The sequence below is a fragment of the Carassius gibelio genome, chromosome A5 (genome assembly GCF_023724105.1).
Source record: "Carassius gibelio isolate Cgi1373 ecotype wild population from Czech Republic chromosome A5, carGib1.2-hapl.c, whole genome shotgun sequence".
NCBI classification, from domain to species: Eukaryota; Metazoa; Chordata; class Actinopteri; order Cypriniformes; family Cyprinidae; genus Carassius; species Carassius gibelio.
The window spans coordinates 17,533,026-17,551,095 of NC_068375.1; the positions used below are offsets into that span (position 1 = coordinate 17,533,026).

At 37.0% G+C, this 18,070-nt stretch overlaps 1 pseudogene; it reads left to right on the plus strand.

Moving 5' to 3' along the window:
• LOC128014962 (uncharacterized protein KIAA0825-like) overlaps nt 1-18,070 on the plus strand; it is a 107,351-nt pseudogene that overhangs the window by 13,521 nt on the left and 75,760 nt on the right.

Below are 18,070 nucleotides of genomic sequence, written 5' to 3' on the forward strand. Positions count from 1 at the left end.
AGATCCTTATGAAAGACTCTTAAATGTGTGAAATGGACCTATAGAGCACTGGTACAGAGAATTTATTGAAGTTAGCGTAACATTTTTAGATTCATGTTGATGTGCTTACATTTCAACCCTCTTAATCCTTAACCCAAAGAATCTGTCTGTGTGTTAAGTTAAAAACAGACTTGTAGAAACCAAATATGTGCACAATTACTGTGTTCTGCTGGTTTGGTGCTGGATAAGCTTGTGGACAAGCATAGCCATTCAAAATGTAGCTGCTGAAGCTTTTCGAAAGGTGTAGTTATTATTAAGCTGACTGAAGGTATCTTGAAACTAGTTACATGTATTTATATTTAATCATTTAGCAAGTGCTAGTCTTAGTACCTTAAAACGAGGACCATCACAAACAATCTATTATACAAGAATCAACAATATTTTCAGTTTCTAGAGTAAACTATGGTATTTAAAATGAAGAAAATATTTGTAGCTAAGTTCATAGGAAGTGTCTTTGTTTATGGCTGTGGTTTATATAAGTGCTCTCAGAAGAGTCGTGTCTTCAACTTGACTTTTGTAGTGGTCTCAGCAGAACGGGTGGTTGAAAGCCCTACCACAGAGCCACAAGAAAAAAAAAATATGATGGTCTTTCCAACATTTCTGTTAACATTTTTCCATGACCAACTCTTCATGTGTCTGTCTACAGCTCTTCAGGATCCTCCCCAGGGAGGGTGAAGCTTCAGCCTTACCTCCCATCAGCTCAGGTGCCTGACCCTTCTGACCAACACCTTACTTGAGCTGGAAAAAACTGTGGAGGACCTGGCAACCCATCTGGGTTTCCTTAACTGCGCTGGAGAATCAGTATGCGGTGGCAAAGGTAAACTTTAACAACCATCACTAAAAATTTCAGACACACATACGCATACTACAGTCAAACCTTTTTCCGATACAGGTCAGTGAGACCGAGACGTACCAATTCCAATTTTAAAGGGAAAATCTTGTCATCAATTGAATAACCCTCATGTCGTTTCAAACCTTAATGACTTATTTTTTAAAAATTAAGTGTAGTCTAGTGTTGATTTGAACACTGTCATTAAATCATAAAAAAAAAAAAAAAAAAAAAAAAAAAAAAAAAATATATATATATATATGGGGAAGTCGTGGCCTAATGGTTAGAGGGTTGGACTCCCAATCGAAGGGTTGTGGGTTCTAGTCTCGGGTCGGACGGAATTGTGGGTGGGGGGAGTGCATGTACAGTTCTCTCTCCACCTTCAATACCACGACTTAGGTGCCCTTGAGCAAGGCATCGAACCCCCAACTGCTCCCCGGGCGCCGCAGCATAAATGGCTGGCCACTGCTCCGGGTGTGTGCTCACAGTGTGTGTGTGTGTGTGTGTGTGTGTGTTCACTGCTCTGTGTGTGTGCATTTCGGATGGGTTAAATGCAGAGCACAAATTCTGAGTTTGGGTCACCATACTTGGCTGAATGTCACTTCACTTAAAATGTTTGGTTTAAGTTATATTTTATTTCTTTCTTTTAACTTGTTATACAACATATAGAATAACGTATATTTATAAAATGTTACAACAAATTTATATATAAAATAAATTCAATTATATCAAACTGTTAATCTAAGATTAAAAAAACAAAAATGAAGTTTTCCACAAAAATGGTAAGCAGCAGAACTGTTTTCAACACTGATAATAATGTGTTTTGAGCAGCAAATCAGCATTTTCAAATGATTTCTGAAGGATCATGTGACACTGAAGACTGGAGTATTTCTGAAAATTCAGTTTTCCATTCACAGGAATAGATGAATTAAAATAGAAAATGGTTATTATTTTTATTACAGTTAATATATATATATATTTACATCATTCAGGTTTGGAATGACATGAGCAAATGATGTTAAATTTATTTTGGGGGGATCTGTCCCTGTTAAAACTATAGTTTTTTAATATCATGATCAACAAAACATCCATAGTTATCAAATGTCCCCCTGAAGCAACTGTGAAAACACATACAGATCCAGATAAGTGGTTTATGCTGCTCTCAGACTGAATGTGATCTATGCCAGTCAACAAGATGTATGGTTGTTGTTGTTGTTTTTTTAGATGAATATCAGCATAGTGTAAATAAATGGCATCCGATCAAGATTTCTGACAACAGTCTGCTCCAAATCTGACATGTGAAATGATTTGTCACCATGGGAGTAGAAAACCTCGAGCTATATTGTGCTCGACAGAGCCTTTAAATACAACAAGCCTCCAATTCCTGCATATAATAGCGACACCTCTACAGGCAGCTTATGAGACCAGACTGGTGGCCTGTAGCGCTACCTGGTATACGCTTTCTTTAGTAAGAGTTTTCTCGCCTTTCTTGACAGCTTTTTTACCTTTCTGCATGTTTTTTATTTTTATTTTTGCATATAGAAACACTTCTACACACACAAATTGAGGAGGCAGGATTTGTTTTTTATTTTTTCACTTATTTATTCATTTTCTGCTATGAAAGCGACTGGTGCGTGTAGTAATTTCTGTAAAGGTTACATTAAAAAACACGACAAGCAGAAAAGGACTGGATTTACTGAGAAGTAAACAGCCTTTAAAGGGCAGTTATCCAAATCATTAATTCAGCCAATCAAACGACTTAATTAGCAGAAATTCATCAGATGGGCTTAAAGGTCAAAAAGTGACATGCCGGCTGCTTCTCACCTCCTTCGGCTGGCTTGACTCGCTCTCTTCTTCAACTAAATTGCCTCGCCCGGGGTCTCACTTCCGAAGCCTCTGATTAGAAAAATGCAGCCTTGATGCATGCATTTTAATTTGCCCACAACAATCGCACACACAAATACACACACGTATCCTCCCTCTAACCCTTCCATGGATTAGCCCAGATATGGCCATAGCTATCAGGGGTTCAAATCAACTCCAAAGCCTCTGAATTTAACAAAGCTTACTGTTGCAATTACTGTGTCCGCTTTTTAGTTTTTTCCCCGTTTAATTGGGCGAATCATTCTGTTGTTAGTAGGTCGTCGCTGCATAGAGGAGTTTAATATTTTGGCCTGGCCTGACCCTGGCACCCTACACATTGACTTATTTTCCAGATGCACTGTGTAGAGAATGAATGCATATGCTAATGCTCACGGAACATGAGATATTCCTGCCTGAATTTGTTTTAATGAGCTGGAAATTGGAGGATTTGGAGCACATTTCTGTAGTGACAAAGCTGTAGTGACAGTTTACTGTAGATGCATTGTGTGTGTTTTTGTTTTTCCATGCAGAGGTCCTGAAGAAGGGCAGGGATGATACGGAGGTGACGGCAGCGGAAGACAAAGCCACTACTGATCTTGTGCTGCAAAATACAGAGGTGATGCGCACCCCTTATTTAAACACCAATGGTGCAATTACTGTAAAAACATTTTTTTTTTTCATGCATTTTCATTTTAAAGAACCCTTAATGTAGGCATGTATAAAATGTGTTTTCATTGTAATCAACAGCTTTATTGCTGTAACTTAACTCAAACCTTAAATATTGTGGAAAAATACTAGTAACAACAACAAATTGGTAACACCTTGGCAACTACCCACAACATCATATTATTGGTGAATTTAGCATGGGTACTAAGTACTTACATTTTGTTTCTCAGATGGCTCACTGTGTGAAGGTGGTGCTGGATGATGTTTGACCAGCAACAACAGTACTTATGTATGTGTGTGTGTGTGTGTTCAGGTGGTGTGCCTTGAGTTTGGTTGGAGAGCTGCGTTCAAAAGCCTTGTTCCTCAGATGGCTCACTGTGTGAAGGTGAAGCTGGATGACGTTTTCAATAAGAATCTGCAGCAGGAGGAAGCCACACATGCATCCACCAAAAACTTCATCACCCCTGTAACCCACAGACACAGTCCAGAAAACAACTGTCCCAGGATGGTGGCCAAGGTAACATCAGTGGTTTACATATTAAACCAACAATCATTTATCACAGTCAGTATCATGATTTATATCTATTTTTATATGTATAATTAGAAGTGTATGTATACTGCATAATGTTTTTGTTGCATTTATTTGATCACAACTACAGTAAAAAATTGAATAAAGTACAATCATATTTTAATATATTTAAAAATGTAATCCTTGCTAAATAAAAAGTATTACTTTCATTCAAAAAACAAAAATCTTACTGACACCAGTCAAATGTAGTGATAAGAAATGTTTTTAAATTGTAACATTATACCTAATAGTAAACTAATAACTTTTGCATTGCTTATTAGAGATTTTAGCTAGAGACATGCTATCATCAACTCGGTTGTTGGGATAAACTTGTCATGTTTCTGAGTTTCTGCCTGTGTGTTGCAGACAGTTAAGTCTCTTATGAATTAGGATGCTTCTTTCCAGGAATAAAAGCAGTTCAAGGCAGCTTATACTAGGTATTGGAACAGAGCTATAGAGGAAGTTATTTGTGATGCATTTGCGAATATTTCCTTTTCTTTTGAAATACTCCACTGGTTCACAATGACATGACATGTCTGCTCATCCTGAGCAGGCACCGTGGCTCCAGGAGCCTCTCTGGTCCTGTGGGTTTGCTCTCCGGCTCACTGTTTTGCCTCATTTTATCCCTCATCACGGAGGTCCCTGTCTAAGACAAGCTCCACTCGCTGCAGCTCAAGCAGATTGATGAGCCATCACAGCCCCAAAGGACAGCCTCTGAGCCAGAATAAGATGCAGGTGTTTCTCCTCCTGCATGCCCCCTCACCAGCCCTTTTTTGTCTTGTTAAAAACATTGATGTCCACAATAGACAAATGTTTTGTAAGTTGTATTTCTGAATGAAACTTAAGCAAAGTTTACAGTTTACACACATACACATTAATTTTGATGGTCTCACTTTATATTAGGTGGCCTTAACTACTATGTACTTACATAAAAAAATAAGTACAATGTACTTATTGTGTTCATATTGTATTGTAAAACACGTTTGCTGCTACTGAGGTGGGATAGGGGTAAGGTTAGGGAGAGGGTTGGAGGTATGGGTAAGTTTAAGGGTGGGTTAAGGTGTAAAGTATGGGTCAACGGTGTAATTTTAAATGTGATTACAGAAATTAAATACAGATGTAATTACATGTCGTTTTTTTTTTTAAATATAAGTACAATGTAAAAACATGTATGTACACAATAAGTACATTGTACTAAATTATTAATTAAAATGTAAGTACATAGTAGTTAAGGCCACTTAATATAAAGTGGGTCCATTTTGATTCTTATTGTACACTACCATTGAAACTTTTAGGAGAAATTTTATTTCTTTCATTCAGCTAGGAATCATTCATTTTTGATACAAAGATTACAGTGAATACTAAAACTTGTTATAAGAGATTTCTATTTCAAATAAATGCTGATCTTTTGGACTTTCTTTACATCAAAGATTCCTGGAACAAAATTGTATCACTGTTTCCACCAAAAAATTAAGCAACACAACTGTATTCTGTATTCAGCATTGAGGATAGCACCAAATCAGCATATTAGAATGATTTCTAAAGTTTCATGTGATACTGAAGTAACTGGATTGATTTGTCTTTGTTATCACAGGAAGAAATTACAAAATTTGTGAAATATATTAAAAATAGATAAGTTATTTTTCAGCTGAGCATAAAAGACACATGAAGTTGACAGTAAATGCTTTATGAGGATTTTCATATTGCAAATTTTTCAGACTTTGTTTAGCATTGACCTCTGCCAGCAAACCTGTTTTAAACCTTTAAAACCAAAAAAAAAAAAAAAAAAAAAACACTTTTAAGCAACATTGCCCCAGCTCATGAAAGTTAGAAATGTCGGCATTCATGTCTGATTTCCACACCATTTCATTGATGCCACTACATGCTGCAAAATTGGTTCACTCTCAAGACCTGTATAACACATTTACGTGTAGGTCAGTGCTTCAGAATGAGCGGCCCTCATCTCAAAGGTTCGCATGTGCATTTATTTGCATTCTCTGCTGCTCTGAGTGTCTCAAAACCCCTTCTTTTTGACACATGTCACCATGGCCCATAAGTAGGCAGCGTTATGCTAGCCCAGGCCTGACTTAGCCAGAACGTAGTCAGTCCAGATGCATTACAGAGATCAATATTTCACCAATTCATATTCATACATTTATGCTTAGTTTTGAATTATCAGAGTCGCCAAACTTCACGTCTGCATAATATTTCAGCGAACCATTTATCAACCTGAAACCACCATCCAGCTTATTGACCACCTCGCACTGACGCTCGTCCTTAACCCTGTGTGAGGAGAAGGATTTAGCACTGTTCAAAGGTGCAAGAGGACCGCTGCAGAGTTGAGCTCTTAAATGTTTTAAAGCTTTGCTGAGAAATAACCTTGTGGATGCTGTCCTATTGGAATCCATATCTTTGATCTGCTCTAGTTAAGGGTTCTCCGAACCGAAGCAGCAGGCTTTAGAAAGCCATAAATCTCACCGACACCTCTCGGGTCCTCATCACCTTGGATTGGGGTGAATCTTTGCATTCTCGCCCACATCTCTCTCACACTTCCCGCTAAGCTTATAACAACAACACTCAGCCTGTTATCGACTCGCTGTCCAGCCGGCCGATTGTTACAAGACCTGCTCAGCCTGTAGGGGCTTCCGCTTTGGCAAGGTCTCTCAGCATGCTTTAGGGATGTCAAAAGCAGCACTGGTAAAAATGATGCCAGTTATCGTATTAGTAGCATAATACCGAGTATGAGATATCAATGCAAACACAGTTGTTTTGACTTTGATGTGAACTGGCAGGAGAAATGAGATGTGTCAAAATATTTGTCTTAGTCCTTGCAGTGCGTTCTTATAGAACTGCTGCTGAATATTATGATGTTAATATTAATATGAATTAATATTGATATTAAGCTTTTTGCATTTTTTTTCTTTTCTTAATTGTTCAAACTTAAAAAGCAATATTTACTTGATAAACACTTGCAACATGTCGAAACGTTATAAATTAGATTTATTTACTAGTTATACTAATCACATTTTTTTATTTATATTCATAACATTTAATTATAATTAGCTTTTCATGACTTTTTTATGTGTTTAATTACCTCAGACATTATATTTACCTAATTTATAAATGCTTGCATGTTTGTTGTTTTATTTTAATTAAATATTTATAGTTGTATAGTTTATTATTAAAATAATTAAGTTGTCCAAATGTACTAATAACACAAATATTACCAGTAATTATAATATTATAGGTAGTATAATAATAATAATAATAATAATAATAATAATAATAATAATAATAATAATAATGATAATAATAAAAAATCTATATGTAAATTTTCAATATTACTTAATTTATAATTACAGCAGTATTTAAAAAATATTTTAAACTAATTTAATTTAGTATTTAGCTATAGTTTAATATTGTATGCTTTATAACAGTTATTAAAATAAATATACTTCATACATACTAAATACTACATACAAAACAAGTTATCATATTTAGGAATAGATATAATTTATTATAATTGACCTTTTAAAGAAATGAATATTTTTTTTTTTTTCTGTGGTATTAAAGGTTGTATTGTGAACAGTGAAATTTGACTTGATATTGCTACTTAAATGATGGTATGATAATAACCCTGGCATGCTGCATGTATTGTGCCTAAACATAGTGAACGAGGGTGTGTAATGCAGATGCTGAAGTTTAGTGAAGAAGTATGAAGTCACCTCTTTCTTGCCTGTCTGTGCTTGATTGATAGGCCTGTTATCGGGAAAGTTTCATTTAACATGTGCTGGGTTTTTTCCTCCATGTTCGCAGAGGCCTTGGGACATGGTGACTCCCTGTGGAAGGGGGAAAGGGAGATATATACAACGCAAACGTATATTTTACTGCTCTCGAGTAGGACGGCATCGTAACTCATTTCTATAGGTATATAAATTTGACAGTGAACCCCGTACATGCGTCTGGCTCTTCAGCATGCTCAGATTCACAGTTGTTACTGCTAATCTGCATTGAACACATGTGGCTGGAAGGAAGGAGGAAGAAAGGGAGGAATGGAAGTGCTAGATGGAGATAGATCCACAATGATGTCTTCATTTGTCAATGGTTGGAGAAATATGGGTGGAGGAAATTTGGAGTATGTCCCGTTCCAGGGCTGCCTCTTTTTGGCAATAACCCTTAGGGGTCTTCCTTTCAAACGGCGTGCCTCCCGAGGCAATGAAAGGCAGATGTAACAGGCACACACACTTTCGTAATCATTTTGAAGAGAAAATACCAGTGCTGATTCCCTGTTTCCTCCAGGAAAAATGTGGAAAATTGAGATAAGTGTTGCTTCTCTCTCCAGGCGCCACAGGAGGGGAACTGCAGGTATTTGAATCAGAAAATGGCCCTGAATGTCTCACACAGTCATATCGGCATGGATGATTCGGTTATTCTACTACAGTAAATGCTAGTCGGGTCGCATTTGGTAGAGCTCTGTGAGCTGCTGAAATGCAATTTCGGCCTTCAAAAAGGGAAGTTTGAGTGTTGTATGATAAAGAATTTGTAGTGTATAGCATTGGATGCTTTTTGTTGATTTAAGCCGGACAGGATGGAGTACCTGAAAGTTATTTCACAATAACTATCTGCGAATAATTCTACCAAATGGTCGTGATAGTAAAGACATCTGTCTAGTGTGGATAACAGTATGGTTTCACCAAACAAGTTTGTTACAGTTAAAAATACCTCCACCAGTGTTGGAGATGAAGTGTTCCAAAATGTTATGTAGTGTAATTTTTTTTTCCTGAAATAACTGGCCAGTTAATTGATAGTAAATGAAATAAAAGTATAACATAATAAAATATGAATTATACATATTGATATGCTTTATTGTCTTTATTAATTTGACATTTTAGGAGCAAAGTGAGGGACACATTAAAGCACAAGTATTGGTTTATAGACAGACACATACTGTATTCACTTTATTACCAGGTCTGTGCTGATGTTCTGGAGCAGATGGATTCTTTTCTCCCTCTGGCTGTGGCATTTAGAGAGGACGGCCTGCTGCCTGTGTGCTCCAGCTACGTGGAGGTGTGTGGCCGTGTGACCTCCCTCTTACTGACCAGACTAGAGGAGAGGGCAGAGGAGGAGCCGGCCTCCACTTCCTTCAAAAACCTGCCTATTCTGATGGTCAGCAGTGTCTACATCCTCCAGACACTCACGCACTATGAAAGCCAGCTCAGAGACTCCACACGCATGTGAGATACACTCAATCACACTAAATGTACTAATTATACTAGTATAAAATTATAATATTAATGAGAGAATTTTTTTTTTACTAATAGAAAAAGTAATTATAATATTTGTTCATATAACTGTATTTTTTACATTATTTTATTATAAATATTTATACTCTGTAAAGCATGATTTTTTTTCCCCTTTTCAATAAAAAGCAACAGCTTAGACCTTAAAACAAGATCAATATTACCGAAAAAAAAATGTAATAACTTCAAGAAGCAGAAGCAAAACTTTATTTTCTGAATAATTTCTTTCTTAATTTTTAAACAAAAACCTAGACAGATTTAGAGTGGTTTATGCTCAATACACTATAATATAATTCATGCAAAAAGAAGTATAATTAAAAAAGCAAAAAAAAAAAAAAAAAAAAAAACTAATAGCCATAATCTTAAATTTAAATCTTATGTTTTACTTTTCATTTTATGTTATACAATTTCTTATTTGCATGTATTTGCATTTTCAAATTCACATCTTATAATAATTTAAAAGCTGTACATTATTTCCACCTATTTTCTGTTGTGGATGTGGTGTTAGAAATGATAAAGAAGTCTGATTCTCTATGATGTGGTACCCCTGATTTCATAAATTAATCCAAATCTCTCCTTGGATGAAAAATAAAGTAAATAATTGAATATAAAATGGTATAAAAAAAAAAATCTCAAGCTTGGGTTTGACCTGTGCATTTATACTTAAAGTGAAAAGTGTTTGGAGAGCCTTGAGCATTGCTAAAGTTCACCGATTTATAGAACACTTTGTCAAGGCCAGGTTTCCCCGGCCAGGCAGCCTGTCAGATGGATGCCAGACTTACTAAAATGCTGTAATTGGATTGTAAAGAACCGGAGTGAGACGTATGTGGGCTGGTGCGCTCTGACAGAACTTTTCACTTATGTATTCGTAAGGCTATAGCCAAGAATGAGTGACAGAAAGTCATACAGAATGGGGTATCGGATGTATGTGTGGCCTTGTACTTGAAGAGAGGGAGTGAGAAAATATTAGGCGAGGAAGAATGAGGTGTTGAATGATTGACAGGTAATAATTAGAGCCATTTGCTGATATTAATCACAGTGGCTCTTTGACCTGTAAACTACACCGCTTTTGCATTAAACCAGGCCTTGTGTCTTTGATGTCTCCTACCCCAGGCCTCTAACTCTGCTGCCCATTCAGAGAAGCCAGGATGCGATCACCTGACCTGCTACTGCGTCCATGTGTGTGCCACTAGTATACTACAGGATGCCAAGAGCCACTACTGGAGTGACCCCAACCCGTTTTACGGGGTACAGATGGCTGAAGCTTTTCTGGCAATATTTCAATAATAGTTCACATTATGTGTAAGCCTGTTGAAGGCATTTCTGTAGCGTTGGGTTAGGTTATTGGAAGACAAAACATTCTGTACCTCTATAAACTGTGCTCAAGGACAAATCTGTGGTTAAATCACATTGCAGATTCACATTCAGATCATAAGTGTATCTGTACTGAAATGCTGTAACATTTGTTAATTAATTATAAATTGTGTTGTATTGTATTGTTAAGTAGGCTTCCTCTTAAATCCTTGGATTTGCATGCTGTTATTTCTCTTGTCCTTGACTATTTAGTCGACTTCTCTTAGGCTTTCATGAAAAGAATCAGGTGTGTACATCCAGCCTTAGTGCTGCCATACTAAAGAGCATTTTTTATGATCGCGTTCAAAACATCTTACTAATTCAAAATGCTTGAGAATGTTGTATATATATATATATATATAGCATTGTGAATGTTGGAATGCTTTTAAATGTTTCTTGTTTTGTTATGCTTTGTTTTGTTTGCAGGTCTATGTGTTTTGTTGACCAATATGGAAGATGATGCACTGTAAAAAATTTCTTGTTGTTTTTACAAAAACTTTTTGGCAGCTGTGGTTGCCAGAATAATTTTGTAAAAATACAGAAAACTGTAAACACATTTACGTCAAAAACTGTTAATTTTACAATATAAAGCTGTAATTTACAAACAAGAAAATGTGAATATAAACCAGTAAATTCAACAACACACAAAATTAAATCTGTTTTGTACCTTGAAAATACTGACAACCACCATAATAATAAAGATGGTACTGTATAAGAGAAAGCCACATGAAGTATCAAAGCTCATCACAAGTAGCTTCACCACAAGCAGAAGTATATATTAACATATAGAAGGTGCACATTTATGGAAACACAAAACACCATCATGGTAACACACGTGATACTTAAATAATGCAAAAAACTTTCATTAAGCAACTGAAGATGTAACATAAAGCTCAAATGTACATAACTGATAACAAGAACTATTTAAAAACATGATTATTTAAACAAAATACTTTCAAACGTGGAGTGTCACGCAGGGAATTCTGGGAATATCAGTTTACAGTTTTAGACTGTAAATTATACATTGATTTGTTCTTTTTTTACTTCTAAAAGCTGTATAATTAACAGAATTTTACTGTAAATTTACATTAAATGCTTTGTTAGATCTTTTACAGTTTTTCCCTGTATATAGTACGGGAACTTACTGTTAACCTATTATCAGTTTTTTTCCGTAGCGTTTTTACAAAATTTTACAGTTAAAATTACACTTATTTTTTTACAGTGTGGATTATTTGGGAAAGTTATTTAAAACATAATTTTTCATTAGATTGGATATGGAGTTATTCATTTCTATTAATCCGTTTAAACTCTTAAAACAACATATCCAATCAAAATTTCAGTTTGTTGACATCATCATCCAAAAATGATTTCAATCAAATAAAGATTTGAATCAAATTTTAGGTATAAAACAATATGGAGCTAAATAGTGGATAACTGACAAATTTGTGTAAAATGTATAGAAATTGTAAAAATAATAATAAGAAATTAGGTTAATTTAGAGCAAAACAGTTTGAGAAGTATTCTCTGATTGTTTTTAACTAGATTATTAATTTATTTATTTAATGAGGAAGAATTTATATTTCATTTGGCTGCCATTTGATAAAAATAAATAAATAAACAAATAAATAAAATGTGTTCATTAAAATTAAAATCAAACTTTTAAGCATTTTCAGACTGAATAATGAGTATTTATATTTATATTAAATATCATAGGGATATAAATATAAAAAATAATCTCATAGGAATATTACTATAGAGTTTCTAGCTATATCATTCTCATAAAATCCTTTCCTCTAGTCTTTTCAGTGGGGCTTGCAGTGCCCTGAGGTAAGCGTTAGACTCAACCATCTGTGTAGCCCTAACTTTACCTCCATTAAGATATCGGCACACACATAAGCGATCTCTCACAGATGAATACACACACATCTGCCTGTTGCGGGGCTGTGGGGCAGACTGGCCTGCTGTGCGCAGGTGTGCAGCTGGCTCTGCAAGTCTGCACCTCTGTTGACCTGTATCCCCTCTCTTTTGCTTTTTTTCATTCATCCCTCATTCATTTCATTTCCTCCTGAGCAAATGGCACAGGGCCGGGGGCTTCCAGAGGCCCGGTCTCTAGCACCAAATCCCTGGGTCCAGCGTGTGGTCATGGCCCTGTGTGTCTCTTTCTTTCTACAGCTGACTTAGCTGTGGCTCACTGGTGGACCACGTCCCAGCTCTCATTAGGAGATGTAGAACATGGTTGTTAATAATCTCTCTTTGGTCACACTCCTAATGCTGCTTCCTCTTTGCCTGAAAGTAATTAGCCTCTTAGGAAACCAGAGTCTCTCGTCCTTTTTTATCATTTTTGCCTTTTCTGAATTGTGTTTCTCGTTCTTGATTCTCCGTTTGAGCTGTTTAACATGTACAGTATCACAAATTCTGACCCTTTAGATCAGTCATCTTACTCTTGTTATGCACTAGCTTTGTTCTCTGTAACTTTTACAAAAAGAATATTGTGACATAAATTAAGTGCAGAAATAATTTACAGTACACTTAAACTTTCTTTAAGACTTCTTTTTAATTTAATTGGATGGAAAGAGAAATTTAAGACCCAGGAAAAACCTGTAAAATCTGATTAAAACATATTTCAAAGAAAAACATTAATTTAATCTTTTGTGATCAGGGTAAATAAAGTAAAGATAGCAACATCTTCCTAAGCTTGAGTAATGAAATGATTGAAAAACTCATTCCAGTGTTCACCTAATTGTGATATTGTGCAGAAGAAAAAAAACAATTGCACATTGTGATTTCCATTTTGAAATCAGGAGTTAAAGTTATGATATTTTGTCCAACATATTAAGTCCCAGGTGATGAAATTTGAAGTGTACTGCAGAACAGGAATGACTCTGTCATTTTTGCCTCACACATCTTGACTGTATGTCTGGGTAATGTTCAGAGGAGCAGTGATTGAATATCCAGATACAACTTCAAAGTATCCATGCATTCCCTCTCTCTCTCTGTCTGTGTGGTAATGAGGGGTCCAGGTGCAGTGTGCAGGTGGCATGACCATGAGGGTCTGGAACGACCTTCTGTCTTTTCCTTTCTATTATTTTTTGCCATTTATTTGCCATGATATCATCATCATCATCAACATCATCATCATATTTTTTTACCAGTCTCTCATTGTCTATTTTTTTTTGTCTCCTCCACCTTTTTTTTTAAGGCGAAAGGTGTTCTTTCTCCATTCAGATGTGGCACTATTATCTCACAGTCCTGCGCGGTGACCTTTGGGGCTCCGTTGCCCCCACACAGGCCCGGCAGACCTTGGCCCAGGTGCTGTGTGAGACCCTGGAGGTCTTAGTTCAGAGGTACTCAAGAGCGCGACCCTCCTACAAAAGACTCTCCCAGATCAGGTACCAGATATGAAGACCTGCCACAATTTTACATTAGAGCTGTTGCTACCTTTTAAATTGTGTGAGCTAGGAATAGGAAACATACAGTTCATTGATGACTCCATTCACAATTAACATTCATGTGCATCTGATTGTTGCGTTGTGGAGATGCATCATGCAGGAAATGGCATGCATGGTTAAATTCACCTGCCTACATCTTTGTGGTCAGCGGTCACACTCAAGCACATTCTAACAGAGAGCAGTCATCCATGCTGTCTGATTGAATGATCTTACTGTATTTCTGCTGCACTGAGAAGCACAAGCCCACCTCCAGGACCCTCGGGCTTAGCAGACAGTGTTGAATGCTTTAGTGATTATGCCAGTGTTCGGCCCCAGGGGTCAAAGCAGATCTCCAGATTTGTAGAACAGTCTCTCTTTGTTAGCACATGGCCCTGTCTCAGTGCCTGGCGGAGGGCCTGGTTCTTTCATGCTAGACCGGGCCCAACCACCCAGGCCTTGTGGGTTGCATTAACACATACTTAAAGTGGTTAAAGATGCCACAAGAACACTCTTCCCCTCCACTCCAGGACTGATGAGAAAGAGCAGATCGCGCAGGGCCGCAGGGAGGTTTTTTGTTTCAGCAGATGAGCTTTGCTGCAAGGACACCCGGTTATGAGCTCTTCAGTGCCGAGTGAGCTCAGAGTCTGCCAGGCAGATGGGCTTTTCCTCTGCTCCATTCTCTTTCTTGTGAAAGGGGAACTTTCGCTGTGCTATGAGGCAGAACATGATTGGTGGGTGATGAAAAGCTGAGTTTGATAGGGGTAATATGACTTCTCTAGATGCTGAGAGACTGTACAGAAGTACAGGATTCAGTGGTTTGAACTGAACAAGACATACACTGATATGTGTGTAATTGGGTGGTGTTGGTGCAGTGGATACGACACATGCCTTTAGTTTGAGAGACCCAGGTTCGAATCCACTGTGAGACACCAATGTGTCCCTGAGCAAGACATTTAACCCCTAGTTGCTCCAGAGAATGCTGATTTTACCTATTTTTTACATTTACATTACTGTTCAAACTGTTCCATTAAGCAGCCACAACCGTTTTTAACATTGGTAATAATAATAAATGTTTTTTTTTTATACCATATCAGCATATAAGAATGATTTCTGAAGACTGGAGTAATGGAGTAAAAATTTAGCTTTGTCATCACAGGAATAAAGTACTTATTAAAAATGCATAAAAAAAAAAAAAAACATTTAAAAAGTTTAACCAGCCCCCAAATTTTGAACGGTATTACACAGCCACACATTGGATTTTAGCTAGAAAATCTTGCGTAGGACACTGTGTGTGCACCTGAGTTATTCCTAATATGTGGTGTCTCATTGCCTCCTACAGGGTCCTACAGGGCAGGCTATTCTGCTGTGCGTGGAGCATCTGATGTGGAGTGTGTGTGACTCTGTGGAGGAGCTGCTAAGGCCTGATGCCACTCATGGATCTTGGATGTGGTCCATACACAGCCTGGGTAACCAGCGACTGACTGTACTGATCATCCTTACATCCCCTCTAGCAGAGCTCCACAGGTGACACGAGTCAGAATTAACTTCTGGATTATTGTGATTTACAGAGGTGAGATTAGCACATTGAAAACTGTATTCCCCTCTCTCTATATATTTGTATATTTGTTTTACTCTCCAGGGTTTTTCAGGGAGGTTGTGGTGGAGGAATCAGCAGAACTCCAAAGTTTCCAGAGGCAGTGAACAGTGATGAACGTAATCAACCCAGCACTGTTCACAGAGGAGCTGCTGAGGTACTGAGAGGAATAAGCAACAAATAAAAGTGTTCAGCCCATGATCACTTAGAGTGATTTACTCTTTAATTAACCACCCCAGAGATGTCTTATAGTTTGAATTACACTATTTAAAATTTGGGGTTGATAAAAAAAAAGTATTTCATATATACATCTTTATACTTGCCAAGGCTGCATTTATTTGGTCAAATATTCTGTAAAAAGAGTAATATTATTATGAAATATTGATTGAGATTGAGATTATTATAATTTATTATTTTAATGGCAAAGCTGAATTTTCAGCAAACATTATTCCTGTCTTCAGTGTCATGTGATTCTTCAGAAATAATTCTAATAGACTGAATTGTTCCTCAAACATTTTTTATTGTTATCAATGTTAAAATGTCACAGTGTCTGGTCTGTGTTTCCCTGGGTGTCCACTAGTGGTCTCACTTCCCCATAGTCATCCCACTGCAGGCACTACACTTCCCACAAAGCCTTTGTCCCTTTCATCACTGTTAATTGCACACCTGTTATTTGCACTCAGCTGTCTCCACTTTCATCGTTTTCACCTGTCTATATAAACCAGTCTGTTTCTATCTGTTTCACGGAGTCCTTGTTTTCCGTCACCTGGCTTTCTCATGTCCCCTTGTGTTTTTTCATGTTTCTTGTTTTTGGACTGCTTTTCTTGTTATCGACCTCTTGCCTGATTTTGGATTTTGGATCACCCCATTAAAACACGGCAACTGGATCTCTCACTTCCTGTGTGCATTCGTTCCATAAAAAGAGTCATGCTGCTCAATATTATTTGGGAAACTGAGAGTTCAAAAGAACAGTGTGTGTGTGTGTATATGTGACCCTGGACCACAAAACCAGTCTTAAGTGTATTTTTTTCAAAACTGAGATTTATATCATCTGAAAGTATCTGAATGTATATATATATTGAAACAAAAGTTCACTGACACAATATTGCATATAACACAATATTGCATATATGTGTGGTTCTTTTGTAATTTGTAAGTATATATTTTGTATATATTAAATATGCATGTAAATTACTACATTTTAATCATCCTTTCATTCGTGTACCTTTGTGAGTGATTGTGTGTGTGTGTTTAACAGTAGACAAATTAAATAGTACAGTTATAATATTAGGAAGAATAATAAAAAAAAAATACTACAGTACGATTACTTATTTACATAAAATGTACTCACCTCCCAAAAAACAAGATAATAATGTGCCATTTTTTTTTAAATAAAATATTTGTAACACAAGAATGCATAAGACATAAAAACCACACCAGATTGCTCTGTACCTTTATTATTGAGCCCATTTTTAAGTTTTATTACAAGAAAAACACATAACTCACATAATATAGGGAGTTGTTGCAGATCACCCAGAAGAGGCTAGTGTGGCCTTTCAGTTTACGTTCATGTGTTAGATGCACACAAACACAGTTAATACATTACTGCAGCCACCAGACCCCCAAACTCACGGCCCTAATGCAGGCCAGATGCAGATGCCATAGTTAGTCATGCTGTTTATGCTGACATGCGCTGCGGGTCTTCAGCCCGGGTGTGAAAGGCTGAAACTGAGCCTGTAGGAGGACTGTGAAACCAGGCAGAATGTCAACATCACCCTCCTCAAGCCCCCCAGCACAGCTCCAGACTCCCACGCCAGCGTGATATCATCGGGTGTCCCGCTTACACAAATCACTAGTCTTCAGCCCCACCGACTCCACTTCCATGAAGTCGCAGGGATTTAAATTAGTGCACTTTTATTGCCTGCTCCGTTTTTATTTATTTATTTAGCCTTGCTGTGTTCAAGACTCCCTGAGGGTCTCGTGGTGAGGGCCCCACCAGAGCCAAAAGACCAGACACCAAAATCATACACTTCTCCTCACTCAAACACTCCAACCATCTGACAGTTTGGATTATTAAATAAAAAAAGTAATAAAAGAGACAAGAAATATCAATAAATCATAGAGCATTATGGTCAGAAAAGGGGCTTTTTTTTGTAATGTGTAGAAGTTCAAGATACAGTGAAACCTGACCTCATGGTGAAGCTTAAAGATTTATCAGGACTATTAAAGTGGGATAATGGGTGGATTACCGGTTCTTTGACATGACAAAGCTGTTGCTTAACTAAAGCATAATGTTCCCCATTATAGCAGAATTCAGCCCGCCTCTTTTTTGTGTCTTTATGAGCGTCACATTTGCTCTTTAGAAATAAATAATGATAATTAGTGCTGTTTGTTTGCTTAGGTAAGCATAACAGTCCATCGGGATGTCAC